Genomic DNA, 25033 nt, shown 5'->3' on the forward strand with positions numbered 1-25033 from the left:
ATGATCAACATAATGCATTTAAGCCCGTTTTCTTTTTTAAAGAAACATCAATGAAAGGATGGGTCGTGCTCTGAATGAGGATTTGTTTTCTATGACGGTGAAGCGTTTTAAAAAGCTCTTTGTTTAAGTCTAATGGTTTAGAACTTCCAGTCATTTTGTGAAAGTAACATTTCCACTGGCCTGCACTCTCGACCAGCCTCATCAGAGATCTTATATTGCCTAGGTCCAGCACGAGTACCAAATTCCGGTCAGGTAATAGCAGTGTATTCTGGGACTTGTAGTCCTGTTCCTAACACTCTAAACTCAGGCCAAGGGGAGCCAGCATCCAAAGTAACCGCCTGGGCTTGGAGAAGCGCTCATGATCGGGTCTGGGCTAACTTGAGAGCTTTGTCGAGGCCTTGGACGAGCTCCAGGGATCCCCGAGAAGGGCTGCTGCCCTCCGGCAGGGGTCCCTAAAAATTGGCGCTGACCCCCGCTGCTGCCCTGAGAAGAGGCGCTGACCTAGAACAGTGACTGGTATTTTTCTGGATGGTTATAATTGGTTCTTGCTGTTTTCCGCTCTCCAGTTCCTTGTGTGTTATGAAGGTTCCTTGCATCTTGCAGGGATGCAAACTCTCCCGAGTTCTGAGCCTATTTAAGGTCGAGTAGGTTGCTCTGTTGGGGATGTGCCTGAAAGCAGCGTGTTTTCTGTGTCTGTTGATGTTCTCGAAAGCGCAGTAAAGACTATCTTGCCAGTGTTAGATTGATGTGCTTTTCAGTGCTTTCTGTAGTTGATGAGCAAACACTGTGACAGAAGCAGAGGTGGCCTGACCCTGCTGGTATGTCTTGGGGCAGCTGCTCTAAGGGAGGAGTGGGTGCTCCCTGGTGGTCTAGTGGTTAGGATTCGGCGCTCTCACCGCCGCGGCCCGGGTTCGATTCCCGGTCAGGGAAGGGGACATTTTTTTTACACTCTGTACTTCCATTTTTTTGGGCCTCCTATTTAAACACGTTTTTGAAGGTTTTACATCGCAAATCTTTCTTTACGTACATTTCTTCTTTACTTGACTTGCCACCTGCTAATAACAACGTCACCTTTCAGGGACAGAGACAAAGCACTGATAGAAAAGTCAATGCTGGTCGTCAAAGCTTATTCTTCACAACGGATGTATTTCCACTTGGAAGATGCATTGGCGAATCCAGGAGGCCTGTTTCTATGGGTCTCCAGTTCTATCAAGAGTCTAGTTTCAAGACAACTTTGAAAGGAAGAGACTTGCTTCTGAAGATTGCAATACTATATCTTCGGAGATGGCTGCTTCCCAATCTGTTTACAGGCCCGAGCCAATTGTCAGACTGACAGTGTTTTGCGAGCCACCTAGTTTCGCGGATATCTGCTGGGTGGAAGGAGGCAAAGAGGATGAAAGTACTATGAAAGGAAAGCCAGATGGGGAAAAGCAGCATCGGCGGGAGAGAGGCACACGGGCGGGCGGGACACTGCTCCTCAAGCCCGGTTTTACGCAGGATGGGCGGAGTGCCTCAGTCTGTCTGTACGGCGGGGGCTCTCTCTTTAGCCTCCTGGCCAGTCCGGCCCTGGTGCAGTCATGTCTCACAAAGGTCGGGTCAAGACCGTCACTCTGGAGTCTGTATCCTCCGGGTGAGGTCTCCTATTCTTCCACCTGGGGGCCTGGAGAGAAGGGGGGTGTTTGGTCCGGGGCGCCAGTCACAGTCGCCCTTGAGAGGCGTTTATAAGGTAGTTTGTAACTGTAACTGTGTCGGGACTGGTTGTTCTAAGGTGCGCTAAGTGATGTGCTAGCATTTGGAAGAAGTTTTGAGAAACGCAGGTGGCCTGTTTCTTTTCCTTTGCTTGCTTTGTTTAGGAAAGGAAAGTCTCCATTGGAGGGTTTGGTGTTTTCTCAAGCCCTTGAGTTGGTGTTTAGAAACAGTAAAGTGTGTAGATGGCTGGGCTCCTGCCCACTCCTCATGTGATACAGCGCCTTGTCATACCCTCCCAACCTAGCCTTCGATAGCTCAGTTGGTAGAGCGGAGGACTGTAGTGGAGTGTCTGTCATCCTTAGGTCGCTGGTTCAAATCCGGCTCGAAGGATTTTTGCAAACTCTTCACTTTTTTTCCCTCTGCTTCACAATAGAAAGCGCCTCTTTCTCAGACCCTCACACGCCGGGGCTTTTCCTGCCTCCTCTCTTCACCTTTACAGCCCAGCTCTCTCCTCCGGGCGAGGGGGGGGGGGGGCGGGAGGCTTGTGGGAGAGTCGAACCGCCCGCCCCCTGTGTGCAGCCCCCGCTGCAATGCCCCCTCATCAGACAGAGCCGGGGGCCCCTGGGCTGAAGCAGCCCTGGGAGCTGGTTGTGGCGACTCTGGCATCAGGGGATGCTGCTGAGAGCGTCTGCTGGGAGGCGAGAGGGCTGCTGTGAGGTGTGAGGGGTGAGTGTGTTTGTGTGTGTATCGTGGGAGAGAGTGTGTGTGTTTGTTGAACCTCTGCCCCCCCCCCCCCCCCCCAACCTGTGTTGGTGTGAAGGAGTTGATAAATGGCACGAACCAGCAGCATATCGTGGAGAGGCGGCTTGAAGGACACATGAGGAGCGGCCCAGCAGGACGAGATGCACCGGTTCCTCGTTAGTATAGTGGTCAGTATCCCCGCCTGTCACGCGGGAGACCGGGGTTCAATTCCCCGACGGGGAGGGGAGGATTCAGTCGGCTTTTTTAAAGCATGACAATTCTATCCCTATTTTAAATGGCATCTAGAATGTGACACCCCTGCTACCGTGTACTGGTGCTTTTCATGCATGACGTCATCTCCGTTAACTGAAAGGTTTACTAATGCAATTTCATCATTTTTCAAATCAATCACGGGCGATTTTTAAGTCGCACACTTTTTGGGAAGCATTTCTGCCTTTTCATGTTCAGCTTCTGTGTACTTTACTGGAAAAAGAAACGTGCACGAAGGGTTATTGTTGACATGAAAATCAAAGGACTGCATGATCAACATAATGCATTTAAGCCCGTTTTCTTTTTTAAAGAAACATCAATGAAAGGATGGGTCGTGCTCTGAATGAGGATTTGTTTTCTATGACGGTGAAGCGTTTTAAAAAGCTCTTTGTTTAAGTCTAATGGTTTAGAACTTCCAGTCATTTTGTGAAAGTAACATTTCCACTGGCCTGCACTCTCGACCAGCCTCATCAGAGATCTTATATTGCCTAGGTCCAGCACGAGTACCAAATTCCGGTCAGGTAATAGCAGTGTATTCTGGGACTTGTAGTCCTGTTCCTAACACTCTAAACTCAGGCCAAGGGGAGCCAGCATCCAAAGTAACCGCCTGGGCTTGGAGAAGCGCTCATGATCGGGTCTGGGCTAACTTGAGAGCTTTGTCGAGGCCTTGGACGAGCTCCAGGGATCCCCGAGAAGGGCTGCTGCCCTCCGGCAGGGGTCCCTAAAAATTGGCGCTGACCCCCGCTGCTGCCCTGAGAAGAGGCGCTGACCTAGAACAGTGACTGGTATTTTTCTGGATGGTTATAATTGGTTCTTGCTGTTTTCCGCTCTCCAGTTCCTTGTGTGTTATGAAGGTTCCTTGCATCTTGCAGGGATGCAAACTCTCCCGAGTTCTGAGCCTATTTAAGGTCGAGTAGGTTGCTCTGTTGGGGATGTGCCTGAAAGCAGCGTGTTTTCTGTGTCTGTTGATGTTCTCGAAAGCGCAGTAAAGACTATCTTGCCAGTGTTAGATTGATGTGCTTTTCAGTGCTTTCTGTAGTTGATGAGCAAACACTGTGACAGAAGCAGAGGTGGCCTGACCCTGCTGGTATGTCTTGGGGCAGCTGCTCTAAGGGAGGAGTGGGTGCTCCTTGGTGGTCTAGTGGTTAGGATTCGGCGCTCTCACCGCCGCGGCCCGGGTTCGATTCCCGGTCAGGGAAGGGGACATTTTTTTTACACTCTGTACTTCCATTTTTTTGGGCCTCCTATTTAAACACGTTTTTGAAGGTTTTACATCGCAAATCTTTCTTTACGTACATTTCTTCTTTACTTGACTTGCCACCTGCTAATAACAACGTCACCTTTCAGGGACAGAGACAAAGCACTGATAGAAAAGTCAATGCTGGTCGTCAAAGCTTATTCTTCACAACGGATGTATTTCCACTTGGAAGATGCATTGGCGAATCCAGGAGGCCTGTTTCTATGGGTCTCCAGTTCTATCAAGAGTCTAGTTTCAAGACAACTTTGAAAGGAAGAGACTTGCTTCTGAAGATTGCAATACTATATCTTCGGAGATGGCTGCTTCCCAATCTGTTTACAGGCCCGAGCCAATTGTCAGACTGACAGTGTTTTGCGAGCCACCTAGTTTCGCGGATATCTGCTGGGTGGAAGGAGGCAAAGAGGATGAAAGTACTATGAAAGGAAAGCCAGATGGGGAAAAGCAGCATCGGCGGGAGAGAGGCACACGGGCGGGCGGGACACTGCTCCTCAAGCCCGGTTTTACGCAGGATGGGCGGAGTGCCTCAGTCTGTCTGTACGGCGGGGGCTCTCTCTTTAGCCTCCTGGCCAGTCCGGCCCTGGTGCAGTCATGTCTCACAAAGGTCGGGTCTAGACCGTCACTCTGGAGTCTGTATCCTCCGGGTGAGGTCTCCTATTCTTCCACCTGGGGGCCTGGAGAGAAGGGGGGTGTTTGGTCCGGGGCGCCAGTCACAGTCGCCCTTGAGAGGCGTTTATAAGGTAGTTTGTAACTGTAACTGTGTCGGGACTGGTTGTTCTAAGGTGCGCTAAGTGATGTGCTAGCATTTGGAAGAAGTTTTGAGAAACGCAGGTGGCCTGTTTCTTTTCCTTTGCTTGCTTTGTTTAGGAAAGGAAAGTCTCCATTGGAGGGTTTGGTGTTTTCTCAAGCCCTTGAGTTGGTGTTTAGAAACAGTAAAGTGTGTAGATGGCTGGGCTCCTGCCCACTCCTCATGTGATACAGCGCCTTGTCATACCCTCCCAACCTAGCCTTCGATAGCTCAGTTGGTAGAGCGGAGGACTGTAGTGGAGTGTCTGTCATCCTTAGGTCGCTGGTTCAAATCCGGCTCGAAGGATTTTTGCAAACTCTTCACTTTTTTTCCCTCTGCTTCACAATAGAAAGCGCCTCTTTCTCAGACCCTCACACGCCGGGGCTTTTCCTGCCTCCTCTCTTCACCTTTACAGCCCAGCTCTCTCCTCCGGGCGAGGGGGGGGGGGGGGCGGGAGGCTTGTGGGAGAGTCGAACCGCCCGCCCCCTGTGTGCAGCCCCCGCTGCAATGCCCCCTCATCAGACAGAGCCGGGGGCCCCTGGGCTGAAGCAGCCCTGGGAGCTGGTTGTGGCGACTCTGGCATCAGGGGATGCTGCTGAGAGCGTCTGCTGGGAGGCGAGAGGGCTGCTGTGAGGTGTGAGGGGTGAGTGTGTTTGTGTGTGTATCGTGGGAGAGAGTGTGTGTGTTTGTTGAACCTCTGCCCCCCCCCCCCAACCTGTGTTGGTGTGAAGGAGTTGATAAATGGCACGAACCAGCAGCATATCGTGGAGAGGCGGCTTGAAGGACACATGAGGAGCGGCCCAGCAGGACGAGATGCATCGGTTCCTCGTTAGTATAGTGGTCAGTATCCCCGCCTGTCATGCGGGAGACCGGGGTTCAATTCCCCGACGGGGAGGATTCAGTCGGCTTTTTTAAAGCATGACAATTCTATCCCTATTTTAAATGGCATCTAGAATGTGACACCCCTGCTACCGTGTACTGGTGCTTTTCATGCATGACGTCATCTCCGTTAACTGAAAGGTTTACTAATGCAATTTCATCATTTTTCAAATCAATCACGGGCGATTTTTAAGTCGCACACTTTTTGGGAAGCATTTCTGCCTTTTCATGTTCAGCTTCTGTGTACTTTACTGGAAAAAGAAACGTGCACGAAGGGTTATTGTTGACATGAAAATCAAAGGACTGCATGATCAACATAATGCATTTAAGCCCGTTTTCTTTTTTAAAGAAACATCAATGAAAGGATGGGTCGTGCTCTGAATGAGGATTTGTTTTCTATGACGGTGAAGCGTTTTAAAAAGCTCTTTGTTTAAGTCTAATGGTTTAGAACTTCCAGTCATTTTGTGAAAGTAACATTTCCACTGGCCTGCACTCTCGACCAGCCTCATCAGAGATCTTATATTGCCTAGGTCCAGCACGAGTACCAAATTCCGGTCAGGTAATAGCAGTGTATTCTGGGACTTGTAGTCCTGTTCCTAACACTCTAAACTCAGGCCAAGGGGAGCCAGCATCCAAAGTAACCGCCTGGGCTTGGAGAAGCGCTCATGATCGGGTCTGGGCTAACTTGAGAGCTTTGTCGAGGCCTTGGACGAGCTCCAGGGATCCCCGAGAAGGGCTGCTGCCCTCCGGCAGGGGTCCCTAAAAATTGGCGCTGACCCCCGCTGCTGCCCTGAGAAGAGGCGCTGACCTAGAACAGTGACTGGTATTTTTCTGGATGGTTATAATTGGTTCTTGCTGTTTTCCGCTCTCCAGTTCCTTGTGTGTTATGAAGGTTCCTTGCATCTTGCAGGGATGCAAACTCTCCCGAGTTCTGAGCCTATTTAAGGTCGAGTAGGTTGCTCTGTTGGGGATGTGCCTGAAAGCAGCGTGTTTTCTGTGTCTGTTGATGTTCTCGAAAGCGCAGTAAAGACTATCTTGCCAGTGTTAGATTGATGTGCTTTTCAGTGCTTTCTGTAGTTGATGAGCAAACACTGTGACAGAAGCAGAGGTGGCCTGACCCTGCTGGTATGTCTTGGGGCAGCTGCTCTAAGGGAGGAGTGGGTGCTCCCTGGTGGTCTAGTGGTTAGGATTCGGCGCTCTCACCGCCGCGGCCCGGGTTCGATTCCCGGTCAGGGAAGGGGACATTTTTTTTACACTCTGTACTTCCATTTTTTTGGGCCTCATATTTAAACACGTTTTTGAAGGTTTTACATCGCAAATCTTTCTTTACGTACATTTCTTCTTTACTTGACTTGCCACCTGCTAATAACAACGTCACCTTTCAGGGACAGAGACAAAGCACTGATAGAAAAGTCAATGCTGGTCGTCAAAGCTTATTCTTCACAACGGATGTATTTCCACTTGGAAGATGCATTGGCGAATCCAGGAGGCCTGTTTCTATGGGTCTCCAGTTCTATCAAGAGTCTAGTTTCAAGACAACTTTGAAAGGAAGAGACTTGCTTCTGAAGATTGCAATACTATATCTTCGGAGATGGCTGCTTCCCAATCTGTTTACAGGCCCGAGCCAATTGTCAGACTGACAGTGTTTTGCGAGCCACCTAGTTTCGCGGATATCTGCTGGGTGGAAGGAGGCAAAGAGGATGAAAGTACTATGAAAGGAAAGCCAGATGGGGAAAAGCAGCATCGGCGGGAGAGAGGCACACGGGCGGGCGGGACACTGCTCCTCAAGCCCGGTTTTACGCAGGATGGGCGGAGTGCCTCAGTCTGTCTGTACGGCGGGGGCTCTCTCTTTAGCCTCCTGGCCAGTCCGGCCCTGGTGCAGTCATGTCTCACAAAGGTCGGGTCTAGACCGTCACTCTGGAGTCTGTATCCTCCGGGTGAGGTCTCCTATTCTTCCACCTGGGGGCCTGGAGAGAAGGGGGGTGTTTGGTCCGGGGCGCCAGTCACAGTCGCCCTTGAGAGGCGTTTATAAGGTAGTTTGTAACTGTAACTGTGTCGGGACTGGTTGTTCTAAGGTGCGCTAAGTGATGTGCTAGCATTTGGAAGAAGTTTTGAGAAACGCAGGTGGCCTGTTTCTTTTCCTTTGCTTGCTTTGTTTAGGAAAGGAAAGTCTCCATTGGAGGGTTTGGTGTTTTCTCAAGCCCTTGAGTTGGTGTTTAGAAACAGTAAAGTGTGTAGATGGCTGGGCTCCTGCCCACTCCTCATGTGATACAGCGCCTTGTCATACCCTCCCAACCTAGCCTTCGATAGCTCAGTTGGTAGAGCGGAGGACTGTAGTGGAGTGTCTGTCATCCTTAGGTCGCTGGTTCAAATCCGGCTCGAAGGATTTTTGCAAACTCTTCACTTTTTTTCCCTCTGCTTCACAATAGAAAGCGCCTCTTTCTCAGACCCTCACACGCCGGGGCTTTTCCTGCCTCCTCTCTTCACCTTTACAGCCCAGCTCTCTCCTCCGGGCGAGGGGGGGGGGGGGCGGGAGGCTTGTGGGAGAGTCGAACCGCCCGCCCCCTGTGTGCAGCCCCCGCTGCAATGCCCCCTCATCAGACAGAGCCGGGGGCCCCTGGGCTGAAGCAGCCCTGGGAGCTGGTTGTGGCGACTCTGGCATCAGGGGATGCTGCTGAGAGCGTCTGCTGGGAGGCGAGAGGGCTGCTGTGAGGTGTGAGGGGTGAGTGTGTTTGTGTGTGTATCGTGGGAGAGAGTGTGTGTGTTTGTTGAACCTCTGCCCCCCCCCCCCCCCCCAACCTGTGTTGGTGTGAAGGAGTTGATAAATGGCACGAACCAGCAGCATATCGTGGAGAGGCGGCTTGAAGGACACATGAGGAGCGGCCCAGCAGGACGAGATGCACCGGTTCCTCGTTAGTATAGTGGTCAGTATCCCCGCCTGTCACGCGGGAGACCGGGGTTCAATTCCCCGACGGGGAGGATTCAGTCGGCTTTTTTAAAGCATGACAATTCTATCCCTATTTTAAATGGCATCTAGAATGTGACACCCCTGCTACCGTGTACTGGTGCTTTTCATGCATGACGTCATCTCCGTTAACTGAAAGGTTTACTAATGCAATTTCATCATTTTTCAAATCAATCACGGGCGATTTTTAAGTCGCACACTTTTTGGGAAGCATTTCTGCCTTTTCATGTTCAGCTTCTGTGTACTTTACTGGAAAAAGAAACGTGCACGAAGGGTTATTGTTGACATGAAAATCAAAGGACTGCATGATCAACATAATGCATTTAAGCCCGTTTTCTTTTTTAAAGAAACATCAATGAAAGGATGGGTCGTGCTCTGAATGAGGATTTGTTTTCTATGACGGTGAAGCGTTTTAAAAAGCTCTTTGTTTAAGTCTAATGGTTTAGAACTTCCAGTCATTTTGTGAAAGTAACATTTCCACTGGCCTGCACTCTCGACCAGCCTCATCAGAGATCTTATATTGCCTAGGTCCAGCACGAGTACCAAATTCCGGTCAGGTAATAGCAGTGTATTCTGGGACTTGTAGTCCTGTTCCTAACACTCTAAACTCAGGCCAAGGGGAGCCAGCATCCAAAGTAACCGCCTGGGCTTGGAGAAGCGCTCATGATCGGGTCTGGGCTAACTTGAGAGCTTTGTCGAGGCCTTGGACGAGCTCCAGGGATCCCCGAGAAGGGCTGCTGCCCTCCGGCAGGGGTCCCTAAAAATTGGCGCTGACCCCCGCTGCTGCCCTGAGAAGAGGCGCTGACCTAGAACAGTGACTGGTATTTTTCTGGATGGTTATAATTGGTTCTTGCTGTTTTCCGCTCTCCAGTTCCTTGTGTGTTATGAAGGTTCCTTGCATCTTGCAGGGATGCAAACTCTCCCGAGTTCTGAGCCTATTTAAGGTCGAGTAGGTTGCTCTGTTGGGGATGTGCCTGAAAGCAGCGTGTTTTCTGTGTCTGTTGATGTTCTCGAAAGCGCAGTAAAGACTATCTTGCCAGTGTTAGATTGATGTGCTTTTCAGTGCTTTCTGTAGTTGATGAGCAAACACTGTGACAGAAGCAGAGGTGGCCTGACCCTGCTGGTATGTCTTGGGGCAGCTGCTCTAAGGGAGGAGTGGGTGCTCCCTGGTGGTCTAGTGGTTAGGATTCGGCGCTCTCACCGCCGCGGCCCGGGTTCGATTCCCGGTCAGGGAAGGGGACATTTTTTTTACACTCTGTACTTCCATTTTTTTGGGCCTCCTATTTAAACACGTTTTTGAAGGTTTTACATCGCAAATCTTTCTTTACGTACATTTCTTCTTTACTTGACTTGCCACCTGCTAATAACAACGTCACCTTTCAGGGACAGAGACAAAGCACTGATAGAAAAGTCAATGCTGGTCGTCAAAGCTTATTCTTCACAACGGATGTATTTCCACTTGGAAGATGCATTGGCGAATCCAGGAGGCCTGTTTCTATGGGTCTCCAGTTCTATCAAGAGTCTAGTTTCAAGACAACTTTGAAAGGAAGAGACTTGCTTCTGAAGATTGCAATACTATATCTTCGGAGATGGCTGCTTCCCAATCTGTTTACAGGCCCGAGCCAATTGTCAGACTGACAGTGTTTTGCGAGCCACCTAGTTTCGCGGATATCTGCTGGGTGGAAGGAGGCAAAGAGGATGAAAGTACTATGAAAGGAAAGCCAGATGGGGAAAAGCAGCATCGGCGGGAGAGAGGCACACGGGCGGGCGGGACACTGCTCCTCAAGCCCGGTTTTACGCAGGATGGGCGGAGTGCCTCAGTCTGTCTGTACGGCGGGGGCTCTCTCTTTAGCCTCCTGGCCAGTCCGGCCCTGGTGCAGTCATGTCTCACAAAGGTCGGGTCTAGACCGTCACTCTGGAGTCTGTATCCTCCGGGTGAGGTCTCCTATTCTTCCACCTGGGGGCCTGGAGAGAAGGGGGGTGTTTGGTCCGGGGCGCCAGTCACAGTCGCCCTTGAGAGGCGTTTATAAGGTAGTTTGTAACTGTAACTGTGTCGGGACTGGTTGTTCTAAGGTGCGCTAAGTGATGTGCTAGCATTTGGAAGAAGTTTTGAGAAACGCAGGTGGCCTGTTTCTTTTCCTTTGCTTGCTTTGTTTAGGAAAGGAAAGTCTCCATTGGAGGGTTTGGTGTTTTCTCAAGCCCTTGAGTTGGTGTTTAGAAACAGTAAAGTGTGTAGATGGCTGGGCTCCTGCCCACTCCTCATGTGATACAGCGCCTTGTCATACCCTCCCAACCTAGCCTTCGATAGCTCAGTTGGTAGAGCGGAGGACTGTAGTGGAGTGTCTGTCATCCTTAGGTCGCTGGTTCAAATCCGGCTCGAAGGATTTTTGCAAACTCTTCACTTTTTTTCCCTCTGCTTCACAATAGAAAGCGCCTCTTTCTCAGACCCTCACACGCCGGGGCTTTTCCTGCCTCCTCTCTTCACCTTTACAGCCCAGCTCTCTCCTCCGGGCGAGGGGGGGGGGGGGCGGGAGGCTTGTGGGAGAGTCGAACCGCCCGCCCCCTGTGTGCAGCCCCCGCTGCAATGCCCCCTCATCAGACAGAGCCGGGGGCCCCTGGGCTGAAGCAGCCCTGGGAGCTGGTTGTGGCGACTCTGGCATCAGGGGATGCTGCTGAGAGCGTCTGCTGGGAGGCGAGAGGGCTGCTGTGAGGTGTGAGGGGTGAGTGTGTTTGTGTGTGTATCGTGGGAGAGAGTGTGTGTGTTTGTTGAACCTCTGCCCCCCCCCCCCCAACCTGTGTTGGTGTGAAGGAGTTGATAAATGGCACGAACCAGCAGCATATCGTGGAGAGGCGGCTTGAAGGACACATGAGGAGCGGCCCAGCAGGACGAGATGCATCGGTTCCTCGTTAGTATAGTGGTCAGTATCCCCGCCTGTCACGCGGGAGACCGGGGTTCAATTCCCCGACGGGGAGGATTCAGTCGGCTTTTTTAAAGCATGACAATTCTATCCCTATTTTAAATGGCATCTAGAATGTGACACCCCTGCTACCGTGTACTGGTGCTTTTCATGCATGACGTCATCTCCGTTAACTGAAAGGTTTACTAATGCAATTTCATCATTTTTCAAATCAATCACGGGCGATTTTTAAGTCGCACACTTTTTGGGAAGCATTTCTGCCTTTTCATGTTCAGCTTCTGTGTACTTTACTGGAAAAAGAAACGTGCACGAAGGGTTATTGTTGACATGAAAATCAAAGGACTGCATGATCAACATAATGCATTTAAGCCCGTTTTCTTTTTTAAAGAAACATCAATGAAAGGATGGGTCGTGCTCTGAATGAGGATTTGTTTTCTATGACGGTGAAGCGTTTTAAAAAGCTCTTTGTTTAAGTCTAATGGTTTAGAACTTCCAGTCATTTTGTGAAAGTAACATTTCCACTGGCCTGCACTCTCGACCAGCCTCATCAGAGATCTTATATTGCCTAGGTCCAGCACGAGTACCAAATTCCGGTCAGGTAATAGCAGTGTATTCTGGGACTTGTAGTCCTGTTCCTAACACTCTAAACTCAGGCCAAGGGGAGCCAGCATCCAAAGTAACCGCCTGGGCTTGGAGAAGCGCTCATGATCGGGTCTGGGCTAACTTGAGAGCTTTGTCGAGGCCTTGGACGAGCTCCAGGGATCCCCGAGAAGGGCTGCTGCCCTCCGGCAGGGGTCCCTAAAAATTGGCGCTGACCCCCGCTGCTGCCCTGAGAAGAGGCGCTGACCTAGAACAGTGACTGGTATTTTTCTGGATGGTTATAATTGGTTCTTGCTGTTTTCCGCTCTCCAGTTCCTTGTGTGTTATGAAGGTTCCTTGCATCTTGCAGGGATGCAAACTCTCCCGAGTTCTGAGCCTATTTAAGGTCGAGTAGGTTGCTCTGTTGGGGATGTGCCTGAAAGCAGCGTGTTTTCTGTGTCTGTTGATGTTCTCGAAAGCGCAGTAAAGACTATCTTGCCAGTGTTAGATTGATGTGCTTTTCAGTGCTTTCTGTAGTTGATGAGCAAACACTGTGACAGAAGCAGAGGTGGCCTGACCCTGCTGGTATGTCTTGGGGCAGCTGCTCTAAGGGAGGAGTGGGTGCTCCCTGGTGGTCTAGTGGTTAGGATTCGGCGCTCTCACCGCCGCGGCCCGGGTTCGATTCCCGGTCAGGGAAGGGGACATTTTTTTTACACTCTGTACTTCCATTTTTTTGGGCCTCCTATTTAAACACGTTTTTGAAGGTTTTACATCGCAAATCTTTCTTTACGTACATTTCTTCTTTACTTGACTTGCCACCTGCTAATAACAACGTCACCTTTCAGGGACAGAGACAAAGCACTGATAGAAAAGTCAATGCTGGTCGTCAAAGCTTATTCTTCACAACGGATGTATTTCCACTTGGAAGATGCATTGGCGAATCCAGGAGGCCTGTTTCTATGGGTCTCCAGTTCTATCAAGAGTCTAGTTTCAAGACAACTTTGAAAGGAAGAGACTTGCTTCTGAAGATTGCAATACTATATCTTCGGAGATGGCTGCTTCCCAATCTGTTTACAGGCCCGAGCCAATTGTCAGACTGACAGTGTTTTGCGAGCCACCTAGTTTCGCGGATATCTGCTGGGTGGAAGGAGGCAAAGAGGATGAAAGTACTATGAAAGGAAAGCCAGATGGGGAAAAGCAGCATCGGCGGGAGAGAGGCACACGGGCGGGCGGGACACTGCTCCTCAAGCCCGGTTTTACGCAGGATGGGCGGAGTGCCTCAGTCTGTCTGTACGGCGGGGGCTCTCTCTTTAGCCTCCTGGCCAGTCCGGCCCTGGTGCAGTCATGTCTCACAAAGGTCGGGTCTAGACCGTCACTCTGGAGTCTGTATCCTCCGGGTGAGGTCTCCTATTCTTCCACCTGGGGGCCTGGAGAGAAGGGGGGTGTTTGGTCCGGGGCGCCAGTCACAGTCGCCCTTGAGAGGCGTTTATAAGGTAGTTTGTAACTGTAACTGTGTCGGGACTGGTTGTTCTAAGGTGCGCTAAGTGATGTGCTAGCATTTGGAAGAAGTTTTGAGAAACGCAGGTGGCCTGTTTCTTTTCCTTTGCTTGCTTTGTTTAGGAAAGGAAAGTCTCCATTGGAGGGTTTGGTGTTTTCTCAAGCCCTTGAGTTGGTGTTTAGAAACAGTAAAGTGTGTAGATGGCTGGGCTCCTGCCCACTCCTCATGTGATACAGCGCCTTGTCATACCCTCCCAACCTAGCCTTCGATAGCTCAGTTGGTAGAGCGGAGGACTGTAGTGGAGTGTCTGTCATCCTTAGGTCGCTGGTTCAAATCCGGCTCGAAGGATTTTTGCAAACTCTTCACTTTTTTTCCCTCTGCTTCACAATAGAAAGCGCCTCTTTCTCAGACCCTCACACGCCGGGGCTTTTCCTGCCTCCTCTCTTCACCTTTACAGCCCAGCTCTCTCCTCCGGGCGAGGGGGGGGGGGGGCGGGAGGCTTGTGGGAGAGTCGAACCGCCCGCCCCCTGTGTGCAGCCCCCGCTGCAATGCCCCCTCATCAGACAGAGCCGGGGGCCCCTGGGCTGAAGCAGCCCTGGGAGCTGGTTGTGGCGACTCTGGCATCAGGGGATGCTGCTGAGAGCGTCTGCTGGGAGGCGAGAGGGCTGCTGTGAGGTGTGAGGGGTGAGTGTGTTTGTGTGTGTATCGTGGGAGAGAGTGTGTGTGTTTGTTGAACCTCTGCCCCCCCCCCCCCAACCTGTGTTGGTGTGAAGGAGTTGATAAATGGCACGAACCAGCAGCATATCGTGGAGAGGCGGCTTGAAGGACACATGAGGAGCGGCCCAGCAGGACGAGATGCATCGGTTCCTCGTTAGTATAGTGGTCAGTATCCCCGCCTGTCACGCGGGAGACCGGGGTTCAATTCCCCGACGGGGAGGATTCAGTCGGCTTTTTTAAAGCATGACAATTCTATCCCTATTTTAAATGGCATCTAGAATGTGACACCCCTGCTACCGTGTACTGGTGCTTTTCATGCATGACGTCATCTCCGTTAACTGAAAGGTTTACTAATGCAATTTCATCATTTTTCAAATCAATCACGGGCGATTTTTAAGTCGCACACTTTTTGGGAAGCATTTCTGCCTTTTCATGTTCAGCTTCTGTGTACTTTACTGGAAAAAGAAACGTGCACGAAGGGTTATTGTTGACATGAAAATCAAAGGACTGCATGATCAACATAATGCATTTAAGCCCGTTTTCTTTTTTAAAGAAACATCAATGAAAGGATGGGTCGTGCTCTGAATGAGGATTTGTTTTCTATGACGGTGAAGCGTTTTAAAAAGCTCTTTGTTTAAGTCTAATGGTTTAGAACTTCCAGTCATTTTGTGAAAGTAACATTTCCACTGGCCTGCACTCTCGACCAGCCTCATCAGAGATCTTATATTGCCTAGGTCCAGCACGAGTACCAAATTCCGGTCAGGTAATAGCAGTGTATTCTGGGACTTGTAGTCCTGTTCCTAACACTCTAAACTCAGGCCAAGGGGAGCCAGCATCCAAAGTAACCGCCTGGGCTTGGAGAAGCGCTCATGATCGGGTCTGGGCTAACTTGAGAGCTTTGTCGAGGCCTTGGACGAGCTCCAGGGATCCCCGAGAAGGGCTGCTGCCCTCCGGCAGGGGTCCCTAAAAATTGGCGCTGACCCCCGCTGCTGCCCTGAGAAGAGGCGCTGACCTAGAACAGTGACTGGTATTTTTCTGGATGGTTATAATTGGTTCTTGCTGTTTTCCGCTCTCCAGTTCCTTGTGTGTTATGAAGGTTCCTTGCATCTTGCAGGGATGCAAACTCTCCCGAGTTCTGAGCCTATTTAAGGTCGAGTAGGTTGCTCTGTTGGGGATGTGCCTGAAAGCAGCGTGTTTTCTGTGTCTGTTGATGTTCTCGAAAGCGCAGTAAAGACTATCTTGCCAGTGTTAGATTGATGTGCTTTTCAGTGCTTTCTGTAGTTGATGAGCAAACACTGTGACAGAAGCAGAGGTGGCCTGACCCTGCTGGTATGTCTTGGGGCAGCTGCTCTAAGGGAGGAGTGGGTGCTCCCTGGTGGTCTAGTGGTTAGGATTCGGCGCTCTCACCGCCGCGGCCCGGGTTCGATTCCCGGTCAGGGAAGGGGACATTTTTTTTACACTCTGTACTTCCATTTTTTTGGGCCTCCTATTTAAACACGTTTTTGAAGGTTTTACATCGCAAATCTTTCTTTACGTACATTTCTTCTTTACTTGACTTGCCACCTGCTAATAACAACGTCACCTTTCAGGGACAGAGACAAAGCACTGATAGAAAAGTCAATGCTGGTCGTCAAAGCTTATTCTTCACAACGGATGTATTTCCACTTGGAAGATGCATTGGCGAATCCAGGAGGCCTGTTTCTATGGGTCTCCAGTTCTATCAAGAGTCTAGTTTCAAGACAACTTTGAAAGGAAGAGACTTGCTTCTGAAGATTGCAATACTATATCTTCGGAGATGGCTGCTTCCCAATCTGTTTACAGGCCCGAGCCAATTGTCAGACTGACAGTGTTTTGCGAGCCACCTAGTTTCGCGGATATCTGCTGGGTGGAAGGAGGCAAAGAGGATGAAAGTACTATGAAAGGAAAGCCAGATGGGGAAAAGCAGCATCGGCGGGAGAGAGGCACACGGGCGGGCGGGACACTGCTCCTCAAGCCCGGTTTTACGCAGGATGGGCGGAGTGCCTCAGTCTGTCTGTACGGCGGGGGCTCTCTCTTTAGCCTCCTGGCCAGTCCGGCCCTGGTGCAGTCATGTCTCACAAAGGTCGGGTCTAGACCGTCACTCTGGAGTCTGTATCCTCCGGGTGAGGTCTCCTATTCTTCCACCTGGGGGCCTGGAGAGAAGGGGGGTGTTTGGTCCGGGGCGCCAGTCACAGTCGCCCTTGAGAGGCGTTTATAAGGTAGTTTGTAACTGTAACTGTGTCGGGACTGGTTGTTCTAAGGTGCGCTAAGTGATGTGCTAGCATTTGGAAGAAGTTTTGAGAAACGCAGGTGGCCTGTTTCTTTTCCTTTGCTTGCTTTGTTTAGGAAAGGAAAGTCTCCATTGGAGGGTTTGGTGTTTTCTCAAGCCCTTGAGTTGGTGTTTAGAAACAGTAAAGTGTGTAGATGGCTGGGCTCCTGCCCACTCCTCATGTGATACAGCGCCTTGTCATACCCTCCCAACCTAGCCTTCGATAGCTCAGTTGGTAGAGCGGAGGACTGTAGTGGAGTGTCTGTCATCCTTAGGTCGCTGGTTCAAATCCGGCTCGAAGGATTTTTGCAAACTCTTCACTTTTTTTCCCTCTGCTTCACAATAGAAAGCGCCTCTTTCTCAGACCCTCACACGCCGGGGCTTTTCCTGCCTCCTCTCTTCACCTTTACAGCCCAGCTCTCTCCTCCGGGCGAGGGGGGGGGGGGGGCGGGAGGCTTGTGGGAGAGTCGAACCGCCCGCCCCCTGTGTGCAGCCCCCGCTGCAATGCCCCCTCATCAGACAGAGCCGGGGGCCCCTGGGCTGAAGCAGCCCTGGGAGCTGGTTGTGGCGACTCTGGCATCAGGGGATGCTGCTGAGAGCGTCTGCTGGGAGGCGAGAGGGCTGCTGTGAGGTGTGAGGGGTGAGTGTGTTTGTGTGTGTATCGTGGGAGAGAGTGTGTGTGTTTGTTGAACCTCTGCCCCCCCCCCCCCAACCTGTGTTGGTGTGAAGGAGTTGATAAATGGCACGAACCAGCAGCATATCGTGGAGAGGCGGCTTGAAGGACACATGAGGAGCGGCCCAGCAGGACGAGATGCATCGGTTCCTCGTTAGTATAGTGGTCAGTATCCCCGCCTGTCACGCGGGAGACCGGGGTTCAATTCCCCGACGGGGAGGATTCAGTCGGCTTTTTTAAAGCATGACAATTCTATCCCTATTTTAAATGGCATCTAGAATGTGACACCCCTGCTACCGTGTACTGGTGCTTTTCATGCATGACGTCATCTCCGTTAACTGAAAGGTTTACTAATGCAATTTCATCATTTTTCAAATCAATCACGGGCGATTTTTAAGTCGCACACTTTTTGGGAAGCATTTCTGCCTTTTCATGTTCAGCTTCTGTGTACTTTACTGGAAAAAGAAACGTGCACGAAGGGTTATTGTTGACATGAAAATCAAAGGACTGCATGATCAACATAATGCATTTAAGCCCGTTTTCTTTTTTAAAGAAACATCAATGAAAGGATGGGTCGTGCTCTGAATGAGGATTTGTTTTCTATGACGGTGAAGCGTTTTAAAAAGCTCTTTGTTTAAGTCTAATGGTTTAGAACTTCCAGTCATTTTGTGAAAGTAACATTTCCACTGGCCTGCACTCTCGACCAGCCTCATCAGAGATCTTATATTGCCTAGGTCCAGCACGAGTACCAAATTCCGGTCAGGTAATAGCAGTGTATTCTGGGACTTGTAGTCCTGTTCCTAACACTCTAAACTCAGGCCAAGGGGAGCCAGCATCCAAAGTAACCGCCTGGGCTTGGAGAAGCGCTCATGATCGGGTCTGGGCTAACTTGAGAGCTTTGTCGAGGCCTTGGACGAGCTCCAGGGATCCCCGAGAAGGGCTGCTGCCCTCCGGCAGGGGTCCCTATAAATTGGCGCTGACCCCCGCTGCTGCCCTGAGAAGAGGCGCTGACCTAGAACAGTGACTGGTATTTTTCTGGATGGTTATAATTGGTTCTTGCTGTTTTCCGCTCTCCAGTTCCTTGTGTGTTATGAAGGTTCCTTGCATCTTGCAGGGATGCAAACTCTCCCGAGTTCTGAGCCTATTTAAGGTCGAGTAGGTTGCTCTGTTGGGGATGTGCCTGAAAGCAGCGTGTTTTCTGTGTCTGTTGATGTTCTCGAAAGCGCAGTAAAGACTATCTTGCCAGTGTTAGATTGATGTGCTTTTCAGTGCTTTCTGTAGTTGATGAGCAAACACTGTGACAGAAGCAGAGGTGGCCTGACCCTGCTGGTATGTCTTGGGGCAGCTGCTCTAAGGGAGGAGTGGGTGCTCCCTGGTGGTCTAGTGGTTAGGATTCGGCGCTCTCACCGCCGCGGCCCGGGTTCGATTCCCGGTCAGGGAAGGGGACATTTTTTTTACACTCTGTACTTCCATTTTTTTGGGCCTCCTATTTAAACACGTTTTTGAAGGTTTTACATCGCAAATCTTTCTTTACGTACATTTCTTCTTTACTTGACTTGCCACCTGCTAATAACAACGTCACCTTTCAGGGACAGAGACAAAGCACTGATAGAAAAGTCAATGCTGGTCGTCAAAGCTTATTCTTCACAACGGATGTATTTCCACTTGGAAGATGCATTGGCGAATCCAGGAGGCCTGTTTCTATGGGTCTCCAGTTCTATCAAGAGTCTAGTTTCAAGACAACTTTGAAAGGAAGAGACTTGCTTCTGAAGATTGCAATACTATATCTTCGGAGATGGCTGCTTCCCAATCTGTTTACAGGCCCGAGCCAATTGTCAGACTGACAGTGTTTTGCGAGCCACCTAGTTTCGCGGATATCTGCTGGGTGGAAGGAGGCAAAGAGGATGAAAGTACTATGAAAGGAAAGCCAGATGGGGAAAAGCAGCATCGGCGGGAGAGAGGCACACGGGCGGGCGGGACACTGCTCCTCAAGCCCGGTTTTACGCAGGATGGGCGGAGTGCCTCAGTCTGTCTGTACGGCGGGGGCTCTCTCTTTAGCCTCCTGGCCAGTCCGGCCCTGGTGCAGTCATGTCTCACAAAGGTCGGGTCTAGACCGTCACTCTGGAGTCTGTATCCTCCGGGTGAGGTCTCCTATTCTTCCACCTGGGGGCCTGGAGAGAAGGGGGGTGTTTGGTCCGGGGCGCCAGTCACAGTCGCCCTTGAGAGGCGTTTATAAGGTAGTTTGTAACTGTAACTGTGTCGGGACTGGTTGTTCTAAGGTGCGCTAAGTGATGTGCTAGCATTTGGAAGAAGTTTTGAGAAACGCAGGTGGCCTGTTTCTTTTCCTTTGCTTGCTTTGTTTAGGAAAGGAAAGTCTCCATTGGAGGGTTTGGTGTTTTCTCAAGCCCTTGAGTTGGTGTTTAGAAACAGTAAAGTGTGTAGATGGCTGGGCTCCTGCCCACTCCTCATGTGATACAGCGCCTTGTCATACCCTCCCAACCTAGCCTTCGATAGCTCAGTTGGTAGAGCGGAGGACTGTAGTGGAGTGTCTGTCATCCTTAGGTCGCTGGTTCAAATCCGGCTCGAAGGATTTTTGCAAACTCTTCACTTTTTTTCCCTCTGCTTCACAATAGAAAGCGCCTCTTTCTCAGACCCTCACACGCCGGGGCTTTTCCTGCCTCCTCTCTTCACCTTTACAGCCCAGCTCTCTCCTCCGGGCGAGGGGGGGGGGGGGCGGGAGGCTTGTGGGAGAGTCGAACCGCCCGCCCCCTGTGTGCAGCCCCCGCTGCAATGCCCCCTCATCAGACAGAGCCGGGGGCCCCTGGGCTGAAGCAGCCCTGGGAGCTGGTTGTGGCGACTCTGGCATCAGGGGATGCTGCTGAGAGCGTCTGCTGGGAGGCGAGAGGGCTGCTGTGAGGTGTGAGGGGTGAGTGTGTTTGTGTGTGTATCGTGGGAGAGAGTGTGTGTGTTTGTTGAACCTCTGCCCCCCCCCCCCCAACCTGTGTTGGTGTGAAGGAGTTGATAAATGGCACGAACCAGCAGCATATCGTGGAGAGGCGGCTTGAAGGACACATGAGGAGCGGCCCAGCAGGACGAGATGCATCGGTTCCTCGTTAGTATAGTGGTCAGTATCCCCGCCTGTCACGCGGGAGACCGGGGTTCAATTCCCCGACGGGGAGGATTCAGTCGGCTTTTTTAAAGCATGACAATTCTATCCCTATTTTAAATGGCATCTAGAATGTGACACCCCTGCTACCGTGTACTGGTGCTTTTCATGCATGACGTCATCTCCGTTAACTGAAAGGTTTACTAATGCAATTTCATCATTTTTCAAATCAATCACGGGCGATTTTTAAGTCGCACACTTTTTGGGAAGCATTTCTGCCTTTTCATGTTCAGCTTCTGTGTACTTTACTGGAAAAAGAAACGTGCACGAAGGGTTATTGTTGACATGAAAATCAAAGGACTGCATGATCAACATAATGCATTTAAGCCCGTTTTCTTTTTTAAAGAAACATCAATGAAAGGATGGGTCGTGCTCTGAATGAGGATTTGTTTTCTATGACGGTGAAGCGTTTTAAAAAGCTCTTTGTTTAAGTCTAATGGTTTAGAACTTCCAGTCATTTTGTGAAAGTAACATTTCCACTGGCCTGCACTCTCGACCAGCCTCATCAGAGATCTTATATTGCCTAGGTCCAGCACGAGTACCAAATTCCGGTCAGGTAATAGCAGTGTATTCTGGGACTTGTAGTCCTGTTCCTAACACTCTAAACTCAGGCCAAGGGGAGCCAGCATCCAAAGTAACCGCCTGGGCTTGGAGAAGCGCTCATGATCGGGTCTGGGCTAACTTGAGAGCTTTGTCGAGGCCTTGGACGAGCTCCAGGGATCCCCGAGAAGGGCTGCTGCCCTCCGGCAGGGGTCCCTAAAAATTGGCGCTGACCCCCGCTGCTGCCCTGAGAAGAGGCGCTGACCTAGAACAGTGACTGGTATTTTTCTGGATGGTTATAATTGGTTCTTGCTGTTTTCCGCTCTCCAGTTCCTTGTGTGTTATGAAGGTTCCTTGCATCTTGCAGGGATGCAAACTCTCCCGAGTTCTGAGCCTATTTAAGGTCGAGTAGGTTGCTCTGTTGGGGATGTGCCTGAAAGCAGCGTGTTTTCTGTGTCTGTTGATGTTCTCGAAAGCGCAGTAAAGACTATCTTGCCAGTGTTAGATTGATGTGCTTTTCAGTGCTTTCTGTAGTTGATGAGCAAACACTGTGACAGAAGCAGAGGTGGCCTGACCCTGCTGGTATGTCTTGGGGCAGCTGCTCTAAGGGAGGAGTGGGTGCTCCCTGGTGGTCTAGTGGTTAGGATTCGGCGCTCTCACCGCCGCGGCCCGGGTTCGATTCCCGGTCAGGGAAGGGGACATTTTTTTTACACTCTGTACTTCCATTTTTTTGGGCCTCCTATTTAAACACGTTTTTGAAGGTTTTACATCGCAAATCTTTCTTTACGTACATTTCTTCTTTACTTGACTTGCCACCTGCTAATAACAACGTCACCTTTCAGGGACAGAGACAAAGCACTGATAGAAAAGTCAATGCTGGTCGTCAAAGCTTATTCTTCACAACGGATGTATTTCCACTTGGAAGATGCATTGGCGAATCCAGGAGGCCTGTTTCTATGGGTCTCCAGTTCTATCAAGAGTCTAGTTTCAAGACAACTTTGAAAGGAAGAGACTTGCTTCTGAAGATTGCAATACTATATCTTCGGAGATGGCTGCTTCCCAATCTGTTTACAGGCCCGAGCCAATTGTCAGACTGACAGTGTTTTGCGAGCCACCTAGTTTCGCGGATATCTGCTGGGTGGAAGGAGGCAAAGAGGATGAAAGTACTATGAAAGGAAAGCCAGATGGGGAAAAGCAGCATCGGCGGGAGAGAGGCACACGGGCGGGCGGGACACTGCTCCTCAAGCCCGGTTTTACGCAGGATGGGCGGAGTGCCTCAGTCTGTCTGTACGGCGGGGGCTCTCTCTTTAGCCTCCTGGCCAGTCCGGCCCTGGTGCAGTCATGTCTCACAAAGGTCGGGTCTAGACCGTCACTCTGGAGTCTGTATCCTCCGGGTGAGGTCTCCTATTCTTCCACCTGGGGGCCTGGAGAGAAGGGGGGTGTTTGGTCCGGGGCGCCAGTCACAGTCGCCCTTGAGAGGCGTTTATAAGGTAGTTTGTAACTGTAACTGTGTCGGGACTGGTTGTTCTAAGGTGCGCTAAGTGATGTGCTAGCATTTGGAAGAAGTTTTGAGAAACGCAGGTGGCCTGTTTCTTTTCCTTTGCTTGCTTTGTTTAGGAAAGGAAAGTCTCCATTGGAGGGTTTGGTGTTTTCTCAAGCCCTTGAGTTGGTGTTTAGAAACAGTAAAGTGTGTAGATGGCTGGGCTCCTGCCCACTCCTCATGTGATACAGCGCCTTGTCATACCCTCCCAACCTAGCCTTCGATAGCTCAGTTGGTAGAGCGGAGGACTGTAGTGGAGTGTCTGTCATCCTTAGGTCGCTGGTTCAAATCCGGCTCGAAGGATTTTTGCAAACTCTTCACTTTTTTTCCCTCTGCTTCACAATAGAAAGCGCCTCTTTCTCAGACCCTCACACGCCGGGGCTTTTCCTGCCTCCTCTCTTCACCTTTACAGCCCAGCTCTCTCCTCCGGGCGAGGGGGGGGGGGGGGCGGGAGGCTTGTGGGAGAGTCGAACCGCCCGCCCCCTGTGTGCAGCCCCCGCTGCAATGCCCCCTCATCAGACAGAGCCGGGGGCCCCTGGGCTGAAGCAGCCCTGGGAGCTGGTTGTGGCGACTCTGGCATCAGGGGATGCTGCTGAGAGCGTCTGCTGGGAGGCGAGAGGGCTGCTGTGAGGTGTGAGGGGTGAGTGTGTTTGTGTGTGTATCGTGGGAGAGAGTGTGTGTGTTTGTTGAACCTCTGCCCCCCCCCCCCCCAACCTGTGTTGGTGTGAAGGAGTTGATAAATGGCACGAACCAGCAGCATATCGTGGAGAGGCGGCTTGAAGGACACATGAGGAGCGGCCCAGCAGGACGAGATGCATCGGTTCCTCGTTAGTATAGTGGTCAGTATCCCCGCCTGTCACGCGGGAGACCGGGGTTCAATTCCCCGACGGGGAGGATTCAGTCGGCTTTTTTAAAGCATGACAATTCTATCCCTATTTTAAATGGCATCTAGAATGTGACACCCCTGCTACCGTGTACTGGTGCTTTTCATGCATGACGTCATCTCCGTTAACTGAAAGGTTTACTAATGCAATTTCATCATTTTTCAAATCAATCACGGGCGATTTTTAAGTCGCACACTTTTTGGGAAGCATTTCTGCCTTTTCATGTTCAGCTTCTGTGTACTTTACTGGAAAAAGAAACGTGCACGAAGGGTTATTGTTGACATGAAAATCAAAGGACTGCATGATCAACATAATGCATTTAAGCCCGTTTTCTTTTTTAAAGAAACATCAATGAAAGGATGGGTCGTGCTCTGAATGAGGATTTGTTTTCTATGACGGTGAAGCGTTTTAAAAAGCTCTTTGTTTAAGTCTAATGGTTTAGAACTTCCAGTCATTTTGTGAAAGTAACATTTCCACTGGCCTGCACTCTCGACCAGCCTCATCAGAGATCTTATATTGCCTAGGTCCAGCACGAGTACCAAATTCCGGTCAGGTAATAGCAGTGTATTCTGGGACTTGTAGTCCTGTTCCTAACACTCTAAACTCAGGCCAAGGGGAGCCAGCATCCAAAGTAACCGCCTGGGCTTGGAGAAGCGCTCATGATCGGGTCTGGGCTAACTTGAGAGCTTTGTCGAGGCCTTGGACGAGCTCCAGGGATCCCCGAGAAGGGCTGCTGCCCTCCGGCAGGGGTCCCTAAAAATTGGCGCTGACCCCCGCTGCTGCCCTGAGAAGAGGCGCTGACCTAGAACAGTGACTGGTATTTTTCTGGATGGTTATAATTGGTTCTTGCTGTTTTCCGCTCTCCAGTTCCTTGTGTGTTATGAAGGTTCCTTGCATCTTGCAGGGATGCAAACTCTCCCGAGTTCTGAGCCTATTTAAGGTCGAGTAGGTTGCTCTGTTGGGGATGTGCCTGAAAGCAGCGTGTTTTCTGTGTCTGTTGATGTTCTCGAAAGCGCAGTAAAGACTATCTTGCCAGTGTTAGATTGATGTGCTTTTCAGTGCTTTCTGTAGTTGATGAGCAAACACTGTGACAGAAGCAGAGGTGGCCTGACCCTGCTGGTATGTCTTGGGGCAGCTGCTCTAAGGGAGGAGTGGGTGCTCCCTGGTGGTCTAGTGGTTAGGATTCGGCGCTCTCACCGCCGCGGCCCGGGTTCGATTCCCGGTCAGGGAAGGGGACATTTTTTTTACACTCTGTACTTCCATTTTTTTGGGCCTCCTATTTAAACACGTTTTTGAAGGTTTTACATCGCAAATCTTTCTTTACGTACATTTCTTCTTTACTTGACTTGCCACCTGCTAATAACAACGTCACCTTTCAGGGACAGAGACAAAGCACTGATAGAAAAGTCAATGCTGGTCGTCAAAGCTTATTCTTCACAACGGATGTATTTCCACTTGGAAGATGCATTGGCGAATCCAGGAGGCCTGTTTCTATGGGTCTCCAGTTCTATCAAGAGTCTAGTTTCAAGACAACTTTGAAAGGAAGAGACTTGCTTCTGAAGATTGCAATACTATATCTTCGGAGATGGCTGCTTCCCAATCTGTTTACAGGCCCGAGCCAATTGTCAGACTGACAGTGTTTTGC

The 25033-nt window shown here is 50.6% G+C and overlaps 25 non-coding genes across 25 annotated transcripts; all 25 read left to right on the forward strand.

The window, feature by feature from the left end:
• Positions 1-858: 858 nt before the first annotated feature.
• On the forward strand, positions 859-930 carry TRNAE-CUC (transfer RNA glutamic acid (anticodon CUC)). The gene has a single exon. It is a non-coding gene; the product is annotated as a tRNA-Glu (tRNA).
• Positions 931-1993: 1063 nt separating this feature from the next.
• On the forward strand, positions 1994-2079 carry TRNAY-GUA (transfer RNA tyrosine (anticodon GUA)). Its single transcript is given in 2 exon segments — positions 1994-2030; positions 2044-2079. It is a non-coding gene; the product is annotated as a tRNA-Tyr (tRNA).
• A 522-nt stretch (positions 2080-2601) lies between these two features.
• TRNAD-GUC (transfer RNA aspartic acid (anticodon GUC)) lies at positions 2602-2673 on the forward strand. Its single transcript has one exon. It is a non-coding gene; the product is annotated as a tRNA-Asp (tRNA).
• Positions 2674-3827: 1154 nt separating this feature from the next.
• TRNAE-CUC (transfer RNA glutamic acid (anticodon CUC)) lies at positions 3828-3899 on the forward strand. Its single transcript has one exon. It is a non-coding gene; the product is annotated as a tRNA-Glu (tRNA).
• A 1063-nt stretch (positions 3900-4962) lies between these two features.
• Positions 4963-5048, forward strand: TRNAY-GUA (transfer RNA tyrosine (anticodon GUA)). Its single transcript is given in 2 exon segments — positions 4963-4999; positions 5013-5048. It is a non-coding gene; the product is annotated as a tRNA-Tyr (tRNA).
• Positions 5049-5565: 517 nt separating this feature from the next.
• Positions 5566-5637, forward strand: TRNAD-GUC (transfer RNA aspartic acid (anticodon GUC)). The gene has a single exon. It is a non-coding gene; the product is annotated as a tRNA-Asp (tRNA).
• A 1149-nt stretch (positions 5638-6786) lies between these two features.
• On the forward strand, positions 6787-6858 carry TRNAE-CUC (transfer RNA glutamic acid (anticodon CUC)). Its single transcript has one exon. It is a non-coding gene; the product is annotated as a tRNA-Glu (tRNA).
• Positions 6859-7921: 1063 nt separating this feature from the next.
• TRNAY-GUA (transfer RNA tyrosine (anticodon GUA)) lies at positions 7922-8007 on the forward strand. The gene is given in 2 exon segments: positions 7922-7958; positions 7972-8007. It is a non-coding gene; the product is annotated as a tRNA-Tyr (tRNA).
• Positions 8008-8528: 521 nt separating this feature from the next.
• On the forward strand, positions 8529-8600 carry TRNAD-GUC (transfer RNA aspartic acid (anticodon GUC)). The gene has a single exon. It is a non-coding gene; the product is annotated as a tRNA-Asp (tRNA).
• A 1149-nt stretch (positions 8601-9749) lies between these two features.
• On the forward strand, positions 9750-9821 carry TRNAE-CUC (transfer RNA glutamic acid (anticodon CUC)). The gene has a single exon. It is a non-coding gene; the product is annotated as a tRNA-Glu (tRNA).
• A 1063-nt stretch (positions 9822-10884) lies between these two features.
• On the forward strand, positions 10885-10970 carry TRNAY-GUA (transfer RNA tyrosine (anticodon GUA)). The gene is given in 2 exon segments: positions 10885-10921; positions 10935-10970. It is a non-coding gene; the product is annotated as a tRNA-Tyr (tRNA).
• Positions 10971-11487: 517 nt separating this feature from the next.
• On the forward strand, positions 11488-11559 carry TRNAD-GUC (transfer RNA aspartic acid (anticodon GUC)). The gene has a single exon. It is a non-coding gene; the product is annotated as a tRNA-Asp (tRNA).
• A 1149-nt stretch (positions 11560-12708) lies between these two features.
• TRNAE-CUC (transfer RNA glutamic acid (anticodon CUC)) lies at positions 12709-12780 on the forward strand. The gene has a single exon. It is a non-coding gene; the product is annotated as a tRNA-Glu (tRNA).
• A 1063-nt stretch (positions 12781-13843) lies between these two features.
• On the forward strand, positions 13844-13929 carry TRNAY-GUA (transfer RNA tyrosine (anticodon GUA)). The gene is given in 2 exon segments: positions 13844-13880; positions 13894-13929. It is a non-coding gene; the product is annotated as a tRNA-Tyr (tRNA).
• Positions 13930-14446: 517 nt separating this feature from the next.
• TRNAD-GUC (transfer RNA aspartic acid (anticodon GUC)) lies at positions 14447-14518 on the forward strand. The gene has a single exon. It is a non-coding gene; the product is annotated as a tRNA-Asp (tRNA).
• A 1149-nt stretch (positions 14519-15667) lies between these two features.
• TRNAE-CUC (transfer RNA glutamic acid (anticodon CUC)) lies at positions 15668-15739 on the forward strand. The gene has a single exon. It is a non-coding gene; the product is annotated as a tRNA-Glu (tRNA).
• A 1063-nt stretch (positions 15740-16802) lies between these two features.
• TRNAY-GUA (transfer RNA tyrosine (anticodon GUA)) lies at positions 16803-16888 on the forward strand. Its single transcript is given in 2 exon segments — positions 16803-16839; positions 16853-16888. It is a non-coding gene; the product is annotated as a tRNA-Tyr (tRNA).
• A 518-nt stretch (positions 16889-17406) lies between these two features.
• Positions 17407-17478, forward strand: TRNAD-GUC (transfer RNA aspartic acid (anticodon GUC)). The gene has a single exon. It is a non-coding gene; the product is annotated as a tRNA-Asp (tRNA).
• Positions 17479-18627: 1149 nt separating this feature from the next.
• On the forward strand, positions 18628-18699 carry TRNAE-CUC (transfer RNA glutamic acid (anticodon CUC)). Its single transcript has one exon. It is a non-coding gene; the product is annotated as a tRNA-Glu (tRNA).
• A 1063-nt stretch (positions 18700-19762) lies between these two features.
• On the forward strand, positions 19763-19848 carry TRNAY-GUA (transfer RNA tyrosine (anticodon GUA)). The gene is given in 2 exon segments: positions 19763-19799; positions 19813-19848. It is a non-coding gene; the product is annotated as a tRNA-Tyr (tRNA).
• Positions 19849-20365: 517 nt separating this feature from the next.
• TRNAD-GUC (transfer RNA aspartic acid (anticodon GUC)) lies at positions 20366-20437 on the forward strand. The gene has a single exon. It is a non-coding gene; the product is annotated as a tRNA-Asp (tRNA).
• A 1149-nt stretch (positions 20438-21586) lies between these two features.
• TRNAE-CUC (transfer RNA glutamic acid (anticodon CUC)) lies at positions 21587-21658 on the forward strand. The gene has a single exon. It is a non-coding gene; the product is annotated as a tRNA-Glu (tRNA).
• Positions 21659-22721: 1063 nt separating this feature from the next.
• TRNAY-GUA (transfer RNA tyrosine (anticodon GUA)) lies at positions 22722-22807 on the forward strand. The gene is given in 2 exon segments: positions 22722-22758; positions 22772-22807. It is a non-coding gene; the product is annotated as a tRNA-Tyr (tRNA).
• Positions 22808-23326: 519 nt separating this feature from the next.
• Positions 23327-23398, forward strand: TRNAD-GUC (transfer RNA aspartic acid (anticodon GUC)). The gene has a single exon. It is a non-coding gene; the product is annotated as a tRNA-Asp (tRNA).
• A 1149-nt stretch (positions 23399-24547) lies between these two features.
• TRNAE-CUC (transfer RNA glutamic acid (anticodon CUC)) lies at positions 24548-24619 on the forward strand. The gene has a single exon. It is a non-coding gene; the product is annotated as a tRNA-Glu (tRNA).
• Positions 24620-25033: the final 414 nt, after the last annotated feature.

Source organism: Lissotriton helveticus, chromosome 1_2 (assembly GCF_964261635.1).
Source record: "Lissotriton helveticus chromosome 1_2, aLisHel1.1, whole genome shotgun sequence".
Classification (NCBI taxonomy): Eukaryota; Metazoa; Chordata; class Amphibia; order Caudata; family Salamandridae; genus Lissotriton; species Lissotriton helveticus.